Source organism: Balaenoptera acutorostrata, chromosome 15, assembly GCF_949987535.1.
Source record: "Balaenoptera acutorostrata chromosome 15, mBalAcu1.1, whole genome shotgun sequence".
Classification (NCBI taxonomy): domain Eukaryota; kingdom Metazoa; phylum Chordata; class Mammalia; order Artiodactyla; family Balaenopteridae; genus Balaenoptera; species Balaenoptera acutorostrata.
The window spans coordinates 30,376,911-30,399,178 of NC_080078.1; the positions used below are offsets into that span (position 1 = coordinate 30,376,911).

General features: G+C 50.6%; 1 protein-coding gene across 2 annotated transcripts in view; it reads left to right on the forward strand.

Annotated features, from left to right (window-relative positions):
- Positions 1–20,468: 20,468 nt before the first annotated feature.
- EMP2 (epithelial membrane protein 2) overlaps positions 20,469–22,268 on the forward strand; it is a 37,219-nt gene continuing 35,419 nt past the window's right edge. For both annotated transcript variants that reach the window (XM_007188407.2, XM_007188408.3), the window contains exon 1: positions 20,469–20,604. The gene's annotated coding sequence lies outside the window, so the exon portion shown is untranslated. The remainder of the gene's footprint in view (positions 20,605–22,268) is intronic.

Consider the following 22,268-nt stretch of genomic DNA (forward strand, 5'->3'; position numbering starts at 1 on the left):
ACCAATCCCCCAACGGCTGAGCTTGCTGACCGGGGGAAGTGACCCAGGGCATGGGAACCACAGCTAGGACTGGCTGAGTCACTAACTAGCTGGGACCCAGGGATCCCAGGTCTACTCCAGTATTACTAGTCAGCTGTTTCAGGGGCTGGGGACATGCCCCTGGGTCAGGAGCCTCCATGCCGCCCAACTTCCATCAAACTCCCCACGGGGACAGGGGTTGCTCCCGGCTGCAGGAGTCCCAGTATCCCTGTGGTAGACCTGTCATATTTCAATGCTGGACTCAGAGTGGGACCCTGGGGCATGTGGGTCAGACATCCAGGTTTTATCTCTGGGAGGTGAGTGTAGCTCAGAATGACCCTGGGACCTGGTGTGTTTCTTGGGTTTCTGAAGGGAGAAGAAAGGCTTGGGCTGGGGAAACCAGCTCGCCTGTGAGGGAGGTGTGCTTGGGGACACAGGCATAGCACACTGTCCCCAAACCATGGAGCTGGACACCCAGATACAAGGAAGATACTCAAGTTGCTGGGCTGGCTTCCTCTGGATTTCCCACCAAGGCTGCAGGGGTATTTAATCCTCACAACAACCCTCTGAGCTAGCTGTTAATATTACCCCATGAACTTATTAAAGGTCTTGGTTGCATAAAACAGAATCTACTCTGGCTAACTTAACTAGAAAATCTTTTTCTTAAAAAAATATTAGGTAGATAAACAACAAGGACCTACTGTATAGCACAGGGAACTATACTCAATATTTTGTAATAACCTGTAAGGAAAAAGAATTTGAAAAAGAATAGATATATATATACATGTATAACTGAATCACTGTGCTGTACACCTGAAACTAACACATTGTAAATCAACTATACTTCAATAAAATGTACAGAATCTGCATGGTTAAATCAATAAAGTGTTGACAAAAAAATATATTAGGTTGTTCTCTATATTCAGGGTGGGAAACAAAAACTGGGTTTGTATGGTAGATGGTTACAGATAACACATACTATGGAGGGAGGCATGCTTTAACAAACACGCAACTGCCCTGACGCCAGAACTCCTGCAGACACAAGAGCCCTGCCATTGCATCTCCAAAGATCCAGTTGCCATTGCCACCATGAGCATCGAAAGCAGACAGTGCCTGCGTTGAACACCCCCATTCACATGGAAATCTTACATGGCTGCATCTGGTTTATAATCCAGGGCTTGGGTCCTAGATACAAGGGGCTGCAAAACTGAGTTTTTCGGGGGTTTTTTTTTGGTTTGTTTGTTTGTTTGCAAAACTGAGTTCTATTCCTACATTAACGAGTGTGGCTCATACCATGTGTACTTCTCCAAAGACAAGGTAATTGGAAGATGACAGGCAGCCACAAATGTGAAAAATGCCCCCAATACTCCACTTTACAGATGAGAAAACAGAGGCACAGAGAAGTTGAGTGACTCCCCCAAGGTAACACAGCTAAGAAATTGTAGCGGTCCGATTCACATCCAAGCTGTCTAACTATAGGGCTGAGTTCTCATACGGACAGGGAGGGTTTGGACAGGTGAAGATGGGCCGTGGGAGAGGTCATGTCCGATGCAGAGACCTGTGTGATCAAAGGCACAGAGGAGAGGGCTGCTCCTTGGAGGAGGACCCATCGTTCCTCATATCCTGCTGAAAAAGGCAACGAGAGAGGGGCTGGGAGTCTAGGTAGAGAGCTCTGAGGACCCATGGAACTCCCGCTGCCTGACACCCATCAGGTTACTTGATTCCAGGGCCCAGAGTGGCCACATGCCTGTGTTGGGGTCTCCAACACAGGGGACTGTGAAGGGGACCCGGGGCTCCATGTGTGGCCTGCTCCCATCACTCAGCCCCGTGCCCCCCGCCCCCCTCCTCCTTCCCTAGAGCCAGCAGGCCTCTCGGAGCTGGATGGTCTCCGAGCCAGGTTGACATTGATGGTAAACAGAGACATTCCAAACCTGGAGGAATCGTAACAATGTGTCACCAGGGGCTGAGAGCAGGGAGGTGACAGGAACCGGGCAGGGTTCCATCCAGGCCCAGCTGCAGTGGCCTTCGCAAATACTCCAAGTGCCTACTGTGTGCAAGACTTGGGGGGGCGGCATTCCTGAGTTCCCTGCCCAGAAACCGCGGCAGCCGGCACGCGGGCTCAGGGTCAGCCTGCGCTCGAAGGAGTGGGGAGAGTTTCGATCTGGCCTCTCCTCTGCCTCCCCGGCTCCTGGAGAGCTCGGAGAGGGGCAGGGTGGGGCCGTCAGAGCTGCCATCTCCTCGGAGGCTGGGCCGGGACTGCATCTCCTGCCACCCCACCCTGGCAGCAGGGCCTGCCGCCTGCGGACCGGAGCCAGCTGTCCCTCGACCCTATCGTTACTGTGCATTCCTCTCGGGCTGGCATCTGAGCTAGAAGGTATAAAACGAATATCTCGAGAGAAGTGTAAGGACCCCAGACCAAGGTGGTGTGGTGATGACGAGCGCAGAGCTGGGCAAAACTGTTCTCTCCCCCTGCAGAAAGTTCCCCTGAACTGTGGGAGGGCCCAGGAGATAGATCCTGGCCTGGGGGAGTCCTCCCCACCCCTACCCTCCTTGCTGCTGCGGTTTTCTCCTGGTTCCCACCCCGGCTCTCTTCTGTCGGGGACACAGACTGTGTATGCCAGGGTCTCACCTGGCTGGCCCCCCATCACCGTAACACCCAGTCCCTGGTGGGTCTCCGGGGCCTTAGAACAGCCAACAGCCACCCACGCATCCCGTCCTCAGTGCATCCAGAGCCACGCAGCTCAGAGTGTGGTCCAAAACGTGTTCCCACTTCCCTTGAAAAGCTGAGCCCAGCACGGGGAGTGAGGGTTTAGAGACCTTTCCAGACACAGCTGCAACCTGCAGGCATGTGATGATTATTGTCTCACGTTATGAAAGTATTGGCCCAGGATGAATCTGCAATCCAAAATAAGCCATCAAACTGGTCCCTCGCCGCGAATTTGACAAGCACCCGGTTCCGGGAACTGCAGAGCAGGAGAAAGCCTCCCTGGGCGCCAGCAGGACCATGAGCGTCACGCTCCTTCCCTTTGTCTGTCTGAGCTCAGATCCCTGAGAGCATCGGGGCCATCAGAGCTTCCCCCATGGGGCAGGGAGTGGGCAGGGCTCGGCTAAAGTCTCGGGGAGCCAGGCTGAGCCCTGGGGGCCTGAGGCAGGATGCAGAGGGGACGTCCAGGAAGGCAGTTAGCTATGGGGTCTCCTGTTTACCAGTAGCCCCTTCCCCTCCCTCTGGAGCCTCATGGGGGCTCTCCCTGTAATGCCATCATTCAGTCCCACAGCTTTGCCCCAGGAGCTGCATCAGGCACCAGATTGATAAGGCCCCAGCCCTCACAGATGCAGGAGGTGTTGGTGGCACTGACAGTGAACAAACCAGTAGATAAACCAGGCAATTTCAGGTGGAAATAAAACAGGATGATGTGATAGGGAGTGGATGGGGTGGGCTTGGGGGCGGTGCAGAATGTTAAATGGGGTGGTGGGATTGTAGACAGCTTAACCAGGCACAAGGAGTCATCCTAGAAACCCTCAAGGAAAGAGAGAAGGACAGAAGGGAGGAGCTGAGTGCTGGGGGCTTTGCCCTGCCCAAGTTCAAGGTCAGCCTGGCCTCTGCTTGCTCACAGGCTGGAGGGGCCCAGCCGCCTCTGTCAGGAGAGCTGCAGGCAGGGCAAGCAAGCATCCCCTCTATCCGCTCCCACCTTCGAAGTGCAAGAGGAGGCGACGTTCTGCCCGAAGGGGGTTACATTTCCAGGGTCCCCAGATCTCTCCAAGGCCTTGGGGGGGTTCTATGGAATGGTATTGATCTGTCCCAAACCCCACGCCATCCCCTCCTACCTGCAGATCATGGCATTCCTGAGCGTGTGCCCACGTGAGTTCTGAGATGCGCTGAACCGGGGATGGGCCAGCAGGGCCGTGCTCCCTGCACACCTGTTGCACCATCTCCCTGGCTGCTCTGTCTGCCTGGCCTCTTGGGCAACAGGCCTCCAACCTCATCCTCACTCTCTTCTTGGAGTTTCCCGTGTTCCTGGTGCTTTGGGGGAAGCCTGGTTGTGAGGGTCAGGACTCAGCCAGTGCTGAGAAGCACAGAATTGGAAACTTTCTAAAGTGGAGGTTCTCAACCCTGGTGACACATTAGGATCCCCAGTGCCCAGGCCCCAACCCAGAGCCTAACTGAATTGGTTGGAGGTGGGGTCCTGGCAGCTGCATCTTTTAAAATCTCCCCAGGGGTTGCCAAGTGCAGGCACGCGATTGTAATTTCCAACATCCTGTCTTCTCCCCCTTTACACTGGATGGGATGGGGGCGAGAAAATGCCAGAATGAAGGTGGAATGAGGGACAGGGAGGGGAAACCTGCATTCTGGGTCAGCCCCGAAGACCCCTCCTTGGGATCGTGATTTCCTCCTGAGCCCCCTTCACAGGATTGAGGGTTAAAAAGCCATCATGTCCCAGGTTGCTGAGCACAGTTGCTCCAAAAATGGTAATAATGAAAACTCCTGGGGGCTGCATGGGGCAAGGTGGAGCAGGTGCCTGACCGAATCAGACCTCCCCCGCCCCGGGAAGGCCTCCCGATTCCTCTGCCACTGGAATCTCAGCCCTTGTGCTCTCAGCTCAGCCCTGGAAGCAGGCCCCAACCCTATTTTCAGGGTGGCCACTGCCTCATTCTGCACCATTTCCTTCTAAACAAACGGCTTCCCCTTCGCAGAGGTCATCAGGGCATGTCCAGGGTGGGCAGGGCCGGATTTCTGCCCTGGGCACTCCCCGGAGGTGGGAAGGACCAGAGGATACGGCCCTTGCAGGGCTGACTGGCCCTGGGCTGATTCAGGACCAGAGTTCCAGGCAGGGCTGCTGTAGGTCTAGCTGTCTGCTCAGGGCACCCGGGATGTAGGGAGTTCTCTTTCAGTCTTGGAATAACGCAGCCTTGTAAATAAGGACAAGCCTGCTGGCTGGTGAGCCGTGCTCTTCGACGGCGGCTGCCCAGGTACCTGTCTAAATGCTCTGCAGGGACCTGAGGATGGGTCCCTCAACAAAAGCCTCACAACTGGTCTCTCCCCTTCCAACCTGGCCCCTGCAATTTACCTTCCTCGCAGGGGCTAGAAGATCTTTGGAAAACATGGGTGGGATCAATCACTCTCCTGCTGAAACTTTTCATGGGTTTCCTGTCGCCCCGAAGAGCAAATTCAAACTCCTACCGTGTCCTGTGAGAGCTGATCAGTGTGGTCCCTGCCTCTCTGATCCCGCCCCCCCCCACCCCCTCCCCGCTCATTCCGGTCTCAACAGCCGCTCCTTTACTCAGACACACTCAGTGTTTTCCTCCCCGGGGCCTTTGCACTTACTCTTTATTCCCGTGGCTGGTCGGTCTTCTCTTCTACCTGTTACCCTTCACAGAGACCTTCCCCGATCACCCTGCCTAAAACAGCCCTCCCATCACTGTCTCTGTCACTCTGTTTTATTTCTCCCCAACATATATCACTATTAAAAGTGTCTTCTTTATTGAGTTGGTTTTTTTCTTCATGGTCTATCTCTGCCCCCAGAAAGTAAGTTCCTCAAGGACAGGGACCTTGTCTGGTCTGTTTGCTGTGAGTTCCTGGGCCTGGCAAATGCTCAGTAAGTGTTGGCTGAATGAATGAATGAAAGAAATTGACAAAGAGTTTCAAAGCACATAGTGGTTTAGAAATGAATACATCACCATCCCAAATGGAATACACGCCAAGGATTGTTCTACATGCTTTAAGTATATGAACTCACTTATCTTTCAACAACTCTATGAGGTAGGTAGTAGAAGTGTTATTCACATTCTACAGATGAGAACATGAAGGCACAGAGATGTTAAGTGACGTGCCCAAGGTCACACAGCTGGTCAAACCCAGGCACATAACCAGCTCTCTATGCCTTACCATCTATGGGGTAACATGAGGTGTGATGCAAATTGCTTAGATGGGTTGCACAAGACAGAGAAAATCCATTTCGCTACATGTGACCACCCCCACATGGGTGTAATCCGGCTGCAGAGGGCAGGGGGCAGGGGAATGAGGGATTCCCTAAAAGAAGCAGAAGAATCCTATAGTGGGGTAAATCAGAAGCCCCACTGCTTCCTGCCACCCCAGACTCAGTTTCCCCATTTCCAAAGTGCAAAGAGGATGGGACAGGCAAGGAAGATGACAGTGAGTGGGGCTCAGGAGGCAGGGACAAGCATGAGGATCTAGGTCAGAACCTGGGAGGTGGAGTGCAGCGCACACCTGCAGTTTTTGCCTGCGCAGTGTCCAGGCCCCCTTCCTCTGCTAGCAGCACCCATTCTCTTTTGGGAACCACGCCCTAGCCCGGGGGAGGGGGCTGTCCAACAAGGTGCCCGGCCTTCTCCTGGCCATGGGGTGGGCATGTGACGCAACTGAAGCCAATCAAATTCCGTCTCCAACCTGGGGCGTCCCAGCTCAGGGAAGCAGGAGGGAAGGAGGAAGGCGATGCCCATTCCAGACTCTGCCCAAAGCGTGCACATCCTCCGTGGCTGGGGAGCCCCTGCCACAGTCATATTCCTTGGAAACCCCTGCCTGTCCGTCTGACCTCATTTCCTACCACTTCCGCAACACTTGCCACATTCCTGCGACACCATCACTTTTCTGTTCCCCAGACAAGGCAAACTCCTTCTCACCCCAGGACATTTGCACTTGCTGTTCCCTCTGCTTGGAACATTCAGCTCCAGATCTTCCTTTGCACGACTGGCTTCTTTTCATCATTTCAGCCTCCATCAGAAGTGTCATCAGAGAGGCCTTCCAAGAACACCTGGCTGAACCCTGACCCACACAGCTGGTCCGTGTCTACCACAACCTCCTGTTGTGTTTTCTTCATGACGCACATCATCATAGCTCAGGTAATTTTGCTGATTTACTTGTTGGTTTATTTCTCTCTGCCTCCCCTCACTTGACATAAGCCCCACGAGAGTCCTTCTCTGAGTGTCTCACGTCCCACTGCCTCCCCCCTGGCAGAGCCCCAGGCACTTGGTTGGTGCTCAGTAAATAACATTTAAATGAATGAATGGGACAATGGATTAAGTCTAACCCCAGGGAATCCTCACAGGGAATAATACTTCAAGGAGAGAGACAGTGAGGGAATTCTTTGTCCTATTTTCAAAGGGGAAAACTGGGGCACAGTAGGAGAAGAGGTGGCCACGTCAGACCTCACTCAACTTGTTCTCCCTTCCCTGTGGGAGCAGAATTTCTCCACCTCAATCCTTGGGCTTTGAGGTCACTTCCCACAATTACAAGCAGAGTCACCCGAGGGCAGGGAATCCCCATGTGGCCCGAGGAACCTTTGAACACCTGGACTTGAGGCACCTGGGAGGCGGGAGGATGGGAGGACAGGAGGCGGACAGGCTGGGTCCTGCCCTGTGCCCGTCCTAACGCATCGGCTGGCATGTGGGCCGTGTGGTCTGACTGGTTGGGCGAGGGTAGGGTGTGGGCCGGTGAGGGTGCCAGCCAGTAAACTCTAGGGAGACAGCTCGTCTCCCAGTCTCTCCAGCACCACGTCAGCACTGACTCTCGGTTTGGGGCTCTCAACTCAAGAAGCCTCAAGATTCCTTGGCATCCTTCCAGGAGCCAGGGAGGTGCTGGGCCAAGGGCTATTACACTGTCATCTGTAGGGTAGCAGAATTTGCCCCCATAAAATATGTCTCTTTGGCATATTAATTAATTTAAGCTGGTTATTTTCTGTGAAAACGCAAACATGGGGGAAACTCTGAAAAGTAAGTGTTACCCTTTTGCAAGAAACGTTTATATTTGTAAGGGGAATTTTCGTTTGTAAGCGTGTCTCCCTCTCTGCATCTCGAAGAGGAGGATGACCAAATCTCTAGACACTCTTACCAGTGGAGAAAGCAATGACTTGAATTTGCATAGCAACCGTACTCTTTTTTTTTTTTAAACATAAGCAATTTAGGGAGAAGAGTAACATTGATTTACATTCTTTTTTTGCCAATCTCTTTTTTTTTTTTAATTTTATAGCTTCTTTATTTATTTATTTCTTTATTTTTGGCTGTGTTGGGTCTTCAGTTCGTGCGAGGGCTTTCTGTAGTTACGGCAAGTGGGGGCCACTCTTCATCGCGGTGCAGGGACCGCTCTTCATCGCAGTGCGCGGGCCTTTCACTTTCGCGGCCCCTCCCGTTGCGGGGCACAGGCTCCAGACGCGCAGGCTCAGTAGTTGTGGCTCACGGGCCCAGCTGCTCCGTGGCATGTGGGATCTTCCCAGACCAGGGCTCGAACCCGTGTCCCCTGCATTAGCAGGCAGATTCTCAACCACTGCGCCACCAGGGAAGCCCAGCAACCGTACTCTTGTCTGCTGTGCTTTTCCTGGTCACCTCCCAGCACTGACTCTCCCCACCTTAAACATCTTCTTTTGTCTTTAGCTGAAAACAGTATTTCAAGTGAGGGCTTTGGCCATTTTGGGTAGTAACACGGTTTTTCTGGGTCTCTCCCATGTATACATGTTATTAAACATTTGTTTGATTTTTTTCCTGTTAATGTGCCTGTCAGTTTAATTCTTAGACCAGCAAAAAGAATGTAGAAGGATAGAGCAAAATTTCCTCTTCCCTGACACATTCATGCAACAGATAATTGTTGAATCTTTCCTTGTGGGGCCTACTTGGTGCCAACTATTGTTCTAAGCATTTCATGTGCACTAATTTGTTCAACTCTCTCTATAGCCTATAAGGTGGGTACCATCATCCTCTTTTATAGGCAAACTGAGGTACAGAGAGGTTGAGAAATTTGTGAAAAGTCCACAAGTAGCTAAATTGTATTCCCCCCAAATTCATATAGGTTAGGTTGAAGTCTTAACCCCCAGTACCTCAGAATGTGACTATTTGGAGATGGGGTCTTAAGAGAGGTAATTAAAATAAAAATGAGGTCTTTCGGGTTTCTTAGAAGAAGAGAAGATTAGGACACACATACACAGGGAAGATGGTATGAGGACACAGGGAAAAGATGTCCATCTGAAAGCCAAGGAGAAAAGCCTCACAAGAGACTAACACTGCCGACACCTTGATCTTGGACTTCCAGCTTCTAGAATTGTGAGACAGTCAATTTCTGTTGTGTAAGCTGCCCATCTGTGTTCCTTTGTTACGGCAGCCTGAGCAGACTAACACAGAGGTGCAGAGGCTGGAATGCCTATCAATCACCAAGCTCCATCCAGAGGTGCTGAAGGCATCCTAGCACCCACATGAGCCTTTCTCCTTGTGATCATCAGAGAGACTGAATGGGACTTGGAAAGAGAAGAGCATTCTTAATCCATGATTTAGTGTTACTAATTACATGCCCATGCATCCCCTGAAACCATCTCCAGGACTGCCAGGGTGTATGTCCCTCACTTTGGGAAGTATAAACTGGACCAGTTAGGACCAGCCTGGGTCCCTGACAACCCATAGGCCCTAGTTGCCCACGGTCAGCTCTCCCAGGCCTTTGCAGGATAGCTGAGCATCTTCAGATTATCCAGGCCAGCAATTAGCTCTACTGCTCTGCGTGGACTTGACCACCGTTAAGTCGTCTTCTGGGAGCCCAACATGCGGACAGACCCCTCTGTGACCTCATGGTGTAGGGCCAGGCTTCTCAGTTTAATGTTCATGTGCGCCTTCTGGGGATCCTGTTAAAATGCAGATTCTGATTCAGTAGGTCTGGGCTGGGCCTAAGATGCTGCATTTCTAACAAGCTCCCAGGCGATGCTGATGTTGCTGGCAGGGAGGGAGGGTGACTCAGGAGCTGGGCTCAGGGGAAGACTTCAACAGATGCTGTGGTCCCCGCCATGCATAGGAAGCCAGTGGTTGGAGAGGTGGTTAGTTTTCCTGACAGCAGGAATGTTTAGAGCCCATTTCAGGAAAAACCAAAATATCTCCCTACTTAATCTTTAGCCAAAGGCTCATTTGCCACTTTTCTGGCCTCCAAATCTGGGATCTGCCATGAAGGAGGTCCTGGGATAACTGTTTCTAAGCCATCGGACCAGTGTCTGGTAGACTTTCATGATCCTGGAGCAAAGAGTAAGCCCGGGAGCCTTGGCTTAGGCTCTGCAGTGCGATGTGGAATTGGGGTGAGTTGGGGAGGCCCCTATAGCTGCGTGGGGAGGGGGTGAACCAACTGATGAATGGTCAATGCCTTCTCCTTCTCCAGGAATCTTACAACCTGAGCTCTGACATTCTAGCCTCCAATTCACCATGTGATTCTGGACAAGACTCGGGCATTCTAAAATCTTCCAGCTCCTTCCTCAAGGATCATTTACCTTCCAAGCTCAAAAGATACCTCTTCAGAGAGGCCTTCCTCTTTTGAGCCCTGTGACTATTCTGTCTGCTACAACTCCCTCCCCCAGTCTGTTTTCAGACTGTCTTACAACATTTTTATACCGTGATCACTGATATTTTTTCACTTCCTTAATAGCCATTGCCACAACTTGTAATTACATGTTTGTTTGTTTCTTTACTTATTTATTTCATACCTCCTCCACCAAATTGTAACCTCCACTGGGTTGGGGACCATGTCATTTTCATTCATCTGTATTTCATTCATCTCCCAGCACTGCATAGATCCTGGCGCTTGGGAGGCCCTCGATAAATAGTTGTTGAAGAAACAAGGAGACCAGTGCTTCTGAACTTTAATATGCATGTGATTCACCTGGGGATTTTGTTAAAATGCAGATTCTGATTCAATAAGTCTGGGTAGGGGGGAGCTAAGAGTCTGCATTTTTCACAGAAGATGTAAGGATGCTGAGAATGCTGGTCTGTGGACCAGCCCTAAGTAGCAATGACCTAGGGAAAGTCTGTCCTAATCAGCCAACCAGCCCACCATCCACTGTCCCCTTCCTCATTGCTCAGTACCCAAGGAGAGGTCTCAAACATTTGAGAAGCTGGAAGGGGCTACTGAAACCCAAGAAAGGATTAATAAAGAAGTAGGAGAAATTACAAGAAACACAGAACTAATGGTGTTGCAGAAGCTTAGCTGAGCATAGCACACTGGGCTTGCAGAGGTGTTGCAGCCTACATGACCCAGTTTGTCTAGACCTGGGGGAGCTAGACAAGGATGGTCCTACTCTGCCTGCCTAGGATCACTCCCAGCAAGGAGCTAGGCTGTTCCAGGGCTGGAAAACTTAAACCTTTCCTCACCAGCTTGTCAACATTCTCAAAGCCAAGTTCACCATGTATATCCCAGCAGTATAACACCCCTGGCCTGGGTATTCCAGTGGTGGGTGCTCCACATTGTCTCGGTGACAATATCTGTCCCCCACCCACCCAAGCACTCTCACAAAGTGCTCTCTAGCAGCAGACAGATGCAACTGCAGGACACGGTGGTTCAAATGACGCTCTCCTGGGGCCCACCTCTGTGGGAAGGTAAGATGGTCCTCCATCAGCCAAGAAAACCTTTCTCAAAAGGATGTCAACTCACACATGCCTAGGGTGTCAGGAAATCCAATGTTAAATTAGGTGTTCAGTGACTATAATCACGTTTGGTTAAAGGACTAACGCAGTGTTTCTCAAAACGTGGTCCGCACACCACCGGCATCAGAAACACTTGGCAGTTGGGGGCTGGGGAAAGAGCTTGTTAAATATGCAGATTCCTAGAAAAATGGTACAGGTGAACTTATTTGCAAAGCAGAAATAGAGTCACACATGTAGAGAACAAACTTATGGTTACCAAGGGGGGAAGTGGGGGTAGGATGTGTTGGGAGATTGGGATTGACATATATACACTGCTGTGTATAAAACAGGTAACTAATGATAACCTACTGTACAGCACAGGGAACTCCATTCAATGTTCTGTGGTGGTCTAAATGGGAAGGAAATCTAAAAAAGAGAGGATATATGTATCTGTATAATTGATTCACTTTTTTTTTTTTTTTAATTTATGACTGTGTTGAGTCTTCGTTTCTGTGCGAGGGCTTTCTCTAGTTGCGGCAAGTGGGGACCACTCTTCATCGCGGCGCGCGGGCCCCTCACCATCGCGACCCCTCCTGTTGCGGAGCACAGGCTCCAGACGCGCAGGCTCAGTAATTGTGGCTCACGGGCCCAGTTGCTCCGTGGCATGTGGGATCCCCCCAGACCAGGGCTCGAACCCGTGTCCCCTGCATTGGCAGGCAGACTCTCAACCACTGCGCCACCAGGGAAGCCCTAATTGATTCACTTTGCTGCACAGCAGAAACTAACACAACATTGTAAAGCAACTATACTCCAATAAAAATTAATTAAAAAATTTAAAAAATAAAAATAAATTAAATACTTGAAAAAACATGCAGATTCTTGGGTTCCACCCCAGACCTACTGTTCCAGCACTTCTAGAAGGGGCGGCCCAGGAATTTGCATGGCTCATGGGTTCTCCCAGGTGATTCATATGTGCTGTCACCTTTCAAAGTCTCTGGACTCATATATTTGCTTCCTTGTCAGTCTGTGTAGTTTTTATTTCCTTTTGTGTCAGCTCTATTGTGTGCATGTCTTTGATGGTCAGCTGCCTTAAATCCCTTTGGGAGTCAGATAGTAAAGTAAATACATGAGGCTTCAAATGTTACTGGGTGTCCTAGGGGACCACACTGTCCCTTTGATGCTCTTCTTGTCAATGAATCCACCATCAAAGCACAGCTCACACAGAAGCTGCCCAATGACCCTTCCTTAATACCTGAATTGAGCCAACTGGTCCCTGTATCTTTAGGAAACATCCCCAGCTCTTTAGGAAACATTGGCACCCTCGGACACACCAATGGACCAAATCAAGCCCTTCACAATGGGTCAAGAAAGGTGTCCATTACAAGTGAGTCCCAGAGCCCTCAGACCTCTGTATAAGGTTATTTCCTTTACATCTCTCCCTGAAGGGACTTCTGAGTCTCCTTTGGGTTATTCTTCTCCCAGACCCAGCATCATTTTAAAGTGTGAGTAGAACCTTGGATTCCAAGTTACTATTATTTCTCACCTCCTAATTTCTCTGCCTGAGCCCACGCTCACCCTCCCCAACCTTCCCACATGACAGTCTATCAGACCATGTCACTACGGCCTTAAAACTTCAACTGTGCTCCATCACTCTTGGAATGAAGTCCCCAACCTAACTTAGCCCAACTGCCTTCCCCAACTTCGTCCTCACGCTTCCCTTCCCAGCCACACTGGCTTCTTTCAGACCTTCCTACCCACCACGTTCCCACCCACAGAGCCTTTGAACATGCTGCTTCCTCCCTCCCCTTTTGCCAAGCCAACTCTTAGCTATCCTTCAGCACCACCTCCTCAGGGAAGCCCTCCCTGATGTCTCTGCCTGGGTCAAATCCCATAACTGCAGGCTCAAAGAGCACCGGCTTCCTTGTCCTTCATAGGATGCTTGTCACATTTGGCTGAATGATTACTTAATTCATTAATTCACTATTGTTAGGGTGCTTGTGCACCCCAGTTTCCCTGGGACAGTTCCTATTTATGATTACTTTCCCACTGCAACTATTAATAGCACCCCTTTCACTCTTAAGAATGTCTTACTTTGGATGATAAATTATATGGCCATCCGCATGATAACCCACCCCACCAGGCTGTAAACCCCACGAGGACGCTGCTCACCTTTGCATTCCCAGCACCTGGCTCCAGAGGATGAGGCTGATCCTGCTTGGCTATTGATGACCTACCCTTGAAAGTGACATAGCATCACTTCCACCGTTTCCTGCTGGTCGACTGGACACCAGTTGACGAGCGCAAGCTCTCAGTGGGCTGAGTAACAAAGAATTTGCAGACATGTCTTAAAAAACCCACATATCCTCAAAGACTTGAATTTCATTCGTTAATTCATTCATCAAGTATTTATTGATTCCTGTGCTCCTGCCTCTTGTCACATAGTTTGGGCACAAGAGTTCCTAGCTGAGAGGTAAGGGGTGACATCCGGCCATGCGCCTGGCTTGGGGTGGTGTCTGCTTGGAGGAAGGGGCATTTTTTTTCCTTTGCGGGAAGGTGCCATCTTTATGCCAAGCTGTACGCACTAAAAGGATGCTTTTTTCTGAATAACAAGTTTAGAGGGGTATTTTTTTCTAATTTTCATAAAGGCACCCTAAAGACTGACAGAAACCCTGACTGATCACCTGCTATGGCTCAGACGTGGATGAAAAAGTCCCGGCGAGACAGAGGCAGCCTCTGCTCTTGGGGACCTTGTGTTCTACTGGGGAGTGAAGACAATGAGTGAGAAAGCACACACGTAAAAAATTAACAAATATAATTACAGATGGTAAATAACATGACGGGAGAAAAGGCCTGCCTCTGAGCACCTCCTCTGTGCTGGTCGCTGGAGGCTGAGGCTGCCTTATCCAGGGCTACCACCTCTCAGGGGCTGTCGTGCAGGGGAGCAAACAGAAATGGGCTGTGTCCAAAAGGATTCTAATCCCATATAAGGAGGGAGTTCCAGACTGTTCAGGTATTATAAGGACTTTAAGATCAAGAAATGCCCAGAATGGTTTAAATACCTTCTTGCCCAGAAGCACAGAACAGACAGGAATTTCTGGGTCTCCTCCTGCCCTGTCACTCTTTGAATTTTAAACTGCGAGACCATGAGTGTAGTGTGTGTGTGTGTGTGTGTGTGTGTGTGTGTGTGTGTGTGTATGTGTCTTCCATTGGAAATAGAAGACATCCGTACTTCCCTATACCCAAAGATTCTAAGGGTTTGTGAGTCTGGCCTGAGTCCTGAGGCTGGAGCTGCCTGGCTGGGCTGAGAGTTTACTCAGCTTAGGGGGTTGTTTCCCTGGTTTTATAGCCTAAGAGACAACCCACATACACAAACATATCCAGGAATCTTAGAAAGCAAAGCAAAACAAAACCTGTATCAGTATCAAGCAGGATAATGAGTAGAACTGACCAGTGGTGGCTGGTAAGTTCCAGAGAGCAAAGGTTTTTTTCACGAGTTTGTTCACTGCTGTTTTCCCAGTGCCTGGCACCCAGAAGAGTCCCAGTAAGTATACTTTAAGTGAATGATTGGAAAATTATTATTTCCCTGAGCAATTGTTTGGCAGAAAGGAAGGAAGGAAAGGATCTTTCTTTGAAAAATTTAAAATATTTAGAAAAGTACAAAGGATGCTCTCATAGACTGGAGGAATAATATTTACGATTGTGCTTAAGATCCCAGGAAAACAAGAGCGCACCCTGGGACACTATTAACAACAGGAATTTTTTCTTCTCCTTCTCCTCCTCGGTGCCAAACTGTACTCCATCTTTTCAGAAGATGGGCCAAGAGAACTGGCCTCTATCCACCTTGCGTGCTGGGAGACACCTGGGGACTTTCTTCTGTGACTTGCCAAGAACATCCCATGGGCCATCCTGGGCGCCAGACGTTTGGGTGGTAATGACATTGGTGGTAGGAGCAAACTTCCCCGCTTCCTGTTACTCTTTCTGACTGTATTTCAGGGAGATTCAAATCTGGGAGTGCTCTGAAGCTCTGTCCCTATGGTGCCAAAACTCCTGATGCAAACTGAGAACTGCAGTCAAGCAGCCAGATGTGTTGGGTCTCGATGCCAAACATTTCTATAATGGGAAAAACCCAGACTCACCCCTCAGGCTCTGCTCACAGTACACTTGTGTCATTACCTGGGTGGGGGGAGGGGGGGGAGGAAAAAAAGAAGTGAAAGCCCCAAACAGCATGGGCATGGCTGGAATCTCCAGAGGTTTGGAAATTCTGTGGCTGTTGTCTTTGGTGATCAGTCATAAGTCAAATGGACAATATTTGTGCTGTGAATTCTTCTTGCACTGGCAGGAAATTCTGTGACAAAGAGAAGCGGTGAGACCCAGAGCTCCAAGCATTAAGTGGGAGGACACGAGGGCTCGTTTCTCTGCTGGAAACCATTGTCTCCATCCTGCACCCCAACCCCATCTGTGGAGGTGGGCGACAGGGAGGAAATGGTCTCAAGAGAGCATATTTCTCAGCTCCCACTCTGGGAATTCAGATTTCTTGACTCTCCATACAGGAGGCGCTAAGGGCTTTCCCAGATGTCTCTCGATGGCAAGATGGGAAACCAGCTAAGCCCCATCTAGAAGTGCTGATGGCAGGGCCTTTGGTTTGGAGGATCCTGATCCATATCTGGAAGAGTAGCCAAGAGAAGATGTTGCTTGCCAGGCCTTTAGATGTGCTTGCCATATTCCTACACCCAGAAGCACTTAGCACGGTAAGCAAAATGCAAAGATAGTGTTGGCCCCTGAGAGGTGAAGTGACTTGCCAAGATAACATGGCTAGTGGGAGATTTTTTTGCTGCTTGGCTTCATGACTTGCTTTGCCAATGAAATGTGAGCATGCAGAAGCTTTTAATAGCCAGTGAGTGGTTCATCATCTTATCTTCCTAATTCCCTGAGACCAGCAATGGTCCATATAGAGGCTGCTCCACTAGCCTGCCTCCTGAAGTAAAGATGATATGGACACATGGTCAAAATCAACCCATAATGGACATATATTGTGAGCAAGATATATCAATACTTGTGTTGCAAGCCACAAAGATCGTGGGATCATTTGTTATCATGCCATAACCTAGCCTATCCTGACTGATACAAAGTCTACAATAGAACCCAACCCCACCCCCCTCAAATTTAGCAGCTTAAAGCAACACACATTTAACACAGATTTTGTGAGTCGGGAAGCTGGGCATGGCTTAACTGGGCCCTCTGCTTTAGAGGGTGTGGCCATCAAAGTGTCGGCCACAGGTGGGGAAGGATCAACTGGGGAAGGATCTGCTTCCAAGATCACATGGTTGTTGGCAGCATTCTGGTCCTTGGGGGCTGTTGGACTGAAGATCTCTGTACCTGGCCAGCTGTTGGCCAGAAATTCCCTTGGTCCTTTGCCATGTGGGGCTCTCTAACATGGTAGCGTACTTCATGAAAGCATGCAAGCCTAGAGGGCCACAGAATGTGCTGGTGACACAGAAGTCATAGTTTTTATAGCCTAACCATGGAAGTGACATTCCATCATTTTTTCATTTTATTCTAGTCATGAAAAGTCATTACGTCCCACCCACTCTCAAGGGAGGAGGAGCGTACACAAGACTGTGAACACCAGGTGGCAGATCCCACGGGGCCATCTTATCTACCAGTTTGTTTTCAAAGGGAATGGTTATTAAATGGAAGTTAGTAAAACCCTTGTCATCTGTAAAACTGACCCACCAACCAAAAGCAGTTTTCGCTGGTTGAATCACATTCATATTTGATCCACTCCCATCATCACTCTATGAATTTAGGTCACATTTTCTTTCAGATCTCCATCCTTTTTGACCAGAGCCCACATATTCTTCTGCATCAGCTCTTCTGCTACAACTCCAAGTTCTACTGGGCTGCCTTGAGGTTGGGGATCAGATTTGCCCCAGGCATGGACATCCCAAGTCATTCCTTCTGAGAACAGAAAAGAGTCAACAGGAATAGGTTATAAGAAACTGGCAGAACCTTAAAACGTTCAAGCCAGAAAGGACACACAAGAGATCACTGAGTTCTCAACCAACTTCTCTTTCCAACCCTGAAAGAACGCCCCAGCCTTCTCCATGGCCTCCCATGCCTTCAGATGCCTTCCTTACAGTTCTCTCTCCCCATATGAGATGATCCTTTTATCGACCAGCTACAGCTGTGAAACAGATAACCATGATGCCTCAGTGACGTGCAAGAATAGACATCATTTCTTATTCATGTGTCTGCAGCTTGGCTGGAGCAGTCTGAGCCCCATATGGAAGTTCCGTGGGTCATGTAGGGAAGCTCTGCTCCCATGTCTCATTTTTCTGGGGCCAATGGACTAGTGGAGGTTTATTCTGCTTATACAAATGGCAAAAGCACAAGAGGGCAAGCCCTACTGCTCAAGCACATTCCCAGCCTTTGCATGGGTCAAGTCTGCTAATATCTCATTGGCCAAAACCAGTCACATGGCTTAACTCAAGGCCAAGGGGGTAAGTATGCTCTCCTAGCCAGGAGATTATAGTTGCGGTGTGGATATATACTACTATATAGTGGGGTGAAGAATTGGGACCCAGAACTCAGTTGAACACACTCTTACTTTTCCCCCACACCATGTTGAGGATTCAAACTTATTACTGAAACACCGAGAGTCGGGATACAGTGGGTATAAGGCAGGTTTCTGCCTCCAATCTTCCTGGAGAGACAGGTGTATATTTGAAGAGAGAAAACTAAGAGGTGCAAGTAGCAGGTGAATTGCACAGGTAGGTGGGGCTCCGGAGAAGGTTTGGAAACAAATGAGAGATGCAATCAATCATTCCTTTCTCTGGGTCCTAGAGAGGCATCTTGGTGTCTGGCCAGGTTCTTCCTCGTGTGGGGCATGCCCCACCAGAAGGCAAATGGGAGGTGATTTTTGGAGAAGGAGGCATTGCCCAGCCTTGAATCATGGAGTGAGAACGTAATTCCCTTTTCCAATGATCTTGCAATAGTTCTGATTAGAAGAAGGAGAAAGTCTCCTTCTGTGCTAGCGTGAGTCTAACACCCATCTTACACTGGCTGCTCTCCCTTTTTAATAGATCCTAAACCTCAGGTTCATGGACTCTTCCAAGCAACAGTATCTGGTTAGAATGTACTCACAGTTTTCTCTGGGTAGTGTTTATATTTGTAAGTTTGTCTTCTATTTTTGGTGGTTGGAATTGGTTTCCTGTTTACCGTGATGATATAGGGCTTCCTTTTTAAAAATAAATATAGTTAAATAAATAGAGTTGATTTAAAGAAAAATATTAAGTGAATACTAGTTCAGGTGGCTAGTGGGTATGGTAGAAATTATGGCTTGACCCTGGTGAGCATTTTGTAAATAGGGATATAGTGGGAGGAGGAGAGCAGGGTTTGCTACAGTCAGTCTGACTTCAAATCCACACTCCATCCCTTGAATAGGGCCTTTGGGCGAGTTACTTAGGTAGTTTCTCTGAAACTTAGTTCCTTCATGGACTGTTGTGTTATATTGATGACAGTAGTTGTAAACTAACTGGCACAGAGTGAGGGCTCAGCAAACGGCAGAAATCTACCTGCTCCAGCCTCTACCTGGACTGTCCGTTCTGGGAGAGCCTTTTGGGTTTTCTCTGTCCTCCAGGTGGCCATGGGACAGGCAGGCGTCACTGTCCCTGCTGGTGGGTGGGCCCTGCATGGCCCTCCTCTGCAGCAGCCAGACCCCACTCTCCTCCCCTTTTATGTGGGACCTCAGTTCAAATGAACACCTTCCTACCCCCTCTCCAGCCCTACAAAGAATCTCTTGCTTGGGAGATGAAAGTCTTGATTAGCCATAGAATTTCAAAATTAAAAGAGATGTGGCAGGTCAGACACTAGGCCAGCTGGGGAACCCCAAGATGGGGCGTGGGGTGGCCCTTTGGAAGGGGCCTCAAATTGCCTAAGGATTTCTAATTTAGACCCAAGGAGGCTCTCCCCTTGCAGACTTCCCCAACAGGATTGAAAAGAGACGCATCAGAAAGTTTAAGCATGGCGTCCCAGCCAGACCAGCTACTGCACAATAAGTTAGCATTTCTTAAAAGGGTTTCTAATTCTTTTGTTAGTGGCACAAGTCCATTGCCTTACATTTCAGGGTGTGTGCAAATAACATAATTGTGTTCAGTTAAAAGCTTAAAATATACTGTAACATGCTGTGGTCCTGTTTTGGAATTGCTTCAGTGTTTCAATACAGTAAATCCTCCCTCCCTACTCCACAGCCCCACAGATGGGGCTCAGGCCCCTCTGGCCTTTTTCCCCATCCCATAAGAACCTCCAGGGCAGATCAGCCCTCTCAGTTCCCAGATGGGGAAACTGAGGCTGGAGAGAAAGACAGTTCCTTGTCTTTTGATGTCATTGCCAGGGACAGTAAATTCCAGGACTGCGGGGTCAAAAGATATGGGTGGTGGTTTGTGCGAGGCAGACTCTGGAGGAGTCCCAAGACTGCGTCCCTGGTTGCCCTGCCACCAAGGCCAGGGACTCTATGTCGGAAAATAAAAATAACCGTAGCTAAGATTAACTGAGCACTTACTATGTACCAGGCACTGCGCAGGTATGACACTTTCAGGTCTTACAGCAACCCAAGGAAAGAGGTCCTATTGTGACTTCCACTTCCAGAAGGGGATATTGAGGCAGGCAAAAGTAAGGAGATCACTAAGTTAAGAAAAGTGCCAGGGAAGGGGTTCTAAAGTAGGGAGTCGGATTCCAGAACACTCGTCCTTAACCCTTACCGGAAGGGAAGAGAAGAACGGGGGAGAAGAAGGCCAGGAGAGGAGGGGGAGCTGGAAACCCGTAAGGGCGAGCGCAGCGCGGAGAGCCTTCCAGCTGCGAGGAAGCTCGGATTTCTCCCTCTTTCCCCCGCCCGAACTGCGCTACCAGCTCTGCCCTAAACTTGGCCAAAGTAGCGCAGGGAGGCGGGCTGGGGCTGGGGGGGCTCCCCAGGCTCCGGCCTTTCTCCCCAGTGTCCCCCACCCGCTTCCCGCGGCCCCTCCCACTCTGCTCTGCGGGCTCCTGACATCACGACCCGGGGGGCGGGGTCGGGGAAGGAGGGGGGACGTGGGGAGGCGGCTCGGCGCCACGGAGAGGGAGGAGGGAGGGAGCGCAGTCCCAGCCCAGAGCTTCAAAACAGTCCGGCGGCCTCGCCTCGCGCCCCAGCCCGACTGTCTGTCCAGCCGCCAGCGTCCGGTGAGTCGGGGTCTCGCCCGGGAGGCGCGCGCAGGTAGCGGGGGGCTCCGGGCTGCGGGCGACGGGGCAGCGGGGTCGCCAGCCCCTGCACGTACCGGACCCAGAGAGGTCCCTGCAATTGGTGGGGGACAGGGAGGGGCCGAGGCCCCTCCCTGCCGAAAATCCACTGTTCCTCTGCCAGATTGCGAGGGCGCGGACTTCCCGCCTGCGCCGAGCTCGCTCGGGACCCCGAATTCCACCTCCCCACCCCCGGACTGCTTCCTTCGCCTTTTGCGTCGAGGCGGGCGGGAAAAGTTTGGGGAGGAGTCAGGGCGACTCCCCTCGCCCCCGCCAGCTCCACTCCCGGGGTTCTCGGAGTCCCGGGCAGCCCTCCTCTCGTCGTGTGAAGGCCCCCGGCGCCTTGGCGCACGGACCCCGCCTCACGGAGCGCGCGGGACCCGCTGCGCCCTGGCTGGGTCATTGGGGCCCCTCTCGGCCCCGGCCGCGGCTCCGTTGCGCCCCCCAGCGGCAGGGAGCAACTGCCTTAGGTTGGACGAGTGGAGGAGCTGGAGGCACTGCTTGCATGACGCCTGTCTCCTCTCCACTCCGGTTGGGCTTGGGGGGCTACGAGGGCCCCACCCATGGGTCCGGAGAAGGGGGAGCCTAGAGCTCGTATACAGGAGGACTATACACTCTCCCCAGATCCAGCGTCCTAAATATACCCCAGGGAGGCCCTAATTTGGGACTGACATGGGAAGCTCGTAAATGGGGGTTAGTTGGGGGCACCTGTGCCTGAGCGAGACTACAGAGAGCAAAGCCCTCCCTCCAGACCACAGGATCCACCTCTTGCTTTGGAACAAGAATGACAGCCCCGTTTCAGGTTTGGGAAAAAGGGGCAGCGCCCCCTCCCGAGCTGCAAAGATGTGTGTGTGGGGTGAGGTGGGGTGATCTTTTAACTGAGTTGTGTCTGAAATGCAGAGGCCCGTCTAAAAAGTGACAGGCAGAGTGAGGAGTAAGGAACGGGCTTGGATAGGGTCTTAAGAAGCCGGTAGCCCCGATATTGTATGATTTCACTGACAGGAAGCACTTAGAATAGGCAAATTCAGAGGGACAGAAAGTGGAGCAGAGGTACCCGGGGCTGGCAGAGAGGGATGGGGAGTTATTGCTAATGGGTACAGGGCTGGGGAGGATGGAAACATTTTGGGTATAGGGAGTGGTGATGGTTCCACGACATTGTAAGTGTATTTAATGCCACTGGATTCTACACTTAAAAGTGGTTAAAATGATCAGTATCCTGTGATGTATATTTTACCACAATTAAACAGAGAGTCTGCAGCCTCCTCTGTGCTTCAGTGTGATTCAGTTAGAAATTCCAGAATCCGCTCACGGTTGCTGGCCACCTCTCCCCAGAATTTGGCCTCAGTAAGGAAGTGGACGGCAGATGAGGAAGGGACACGAGCCGGGTTTCCCCAGGAGCCTGGAAGGGACAAGGAAGGGAAGAGAAGCTGCTGGAGCCTCTGACGGAGCTGCCGCAGCTGCTGGAGCTGCCACAGGGATCTGTGGCCGCTGATTGTAAATACAGGGCACAACCATGCAGCCCTCCCCGCCACTCCCCTGCACACACAGGTAACGTCTAAGGCCCTTTGTTTCTGGAATGGAAGTGAGTGTTTCACCTAGATTTCCTT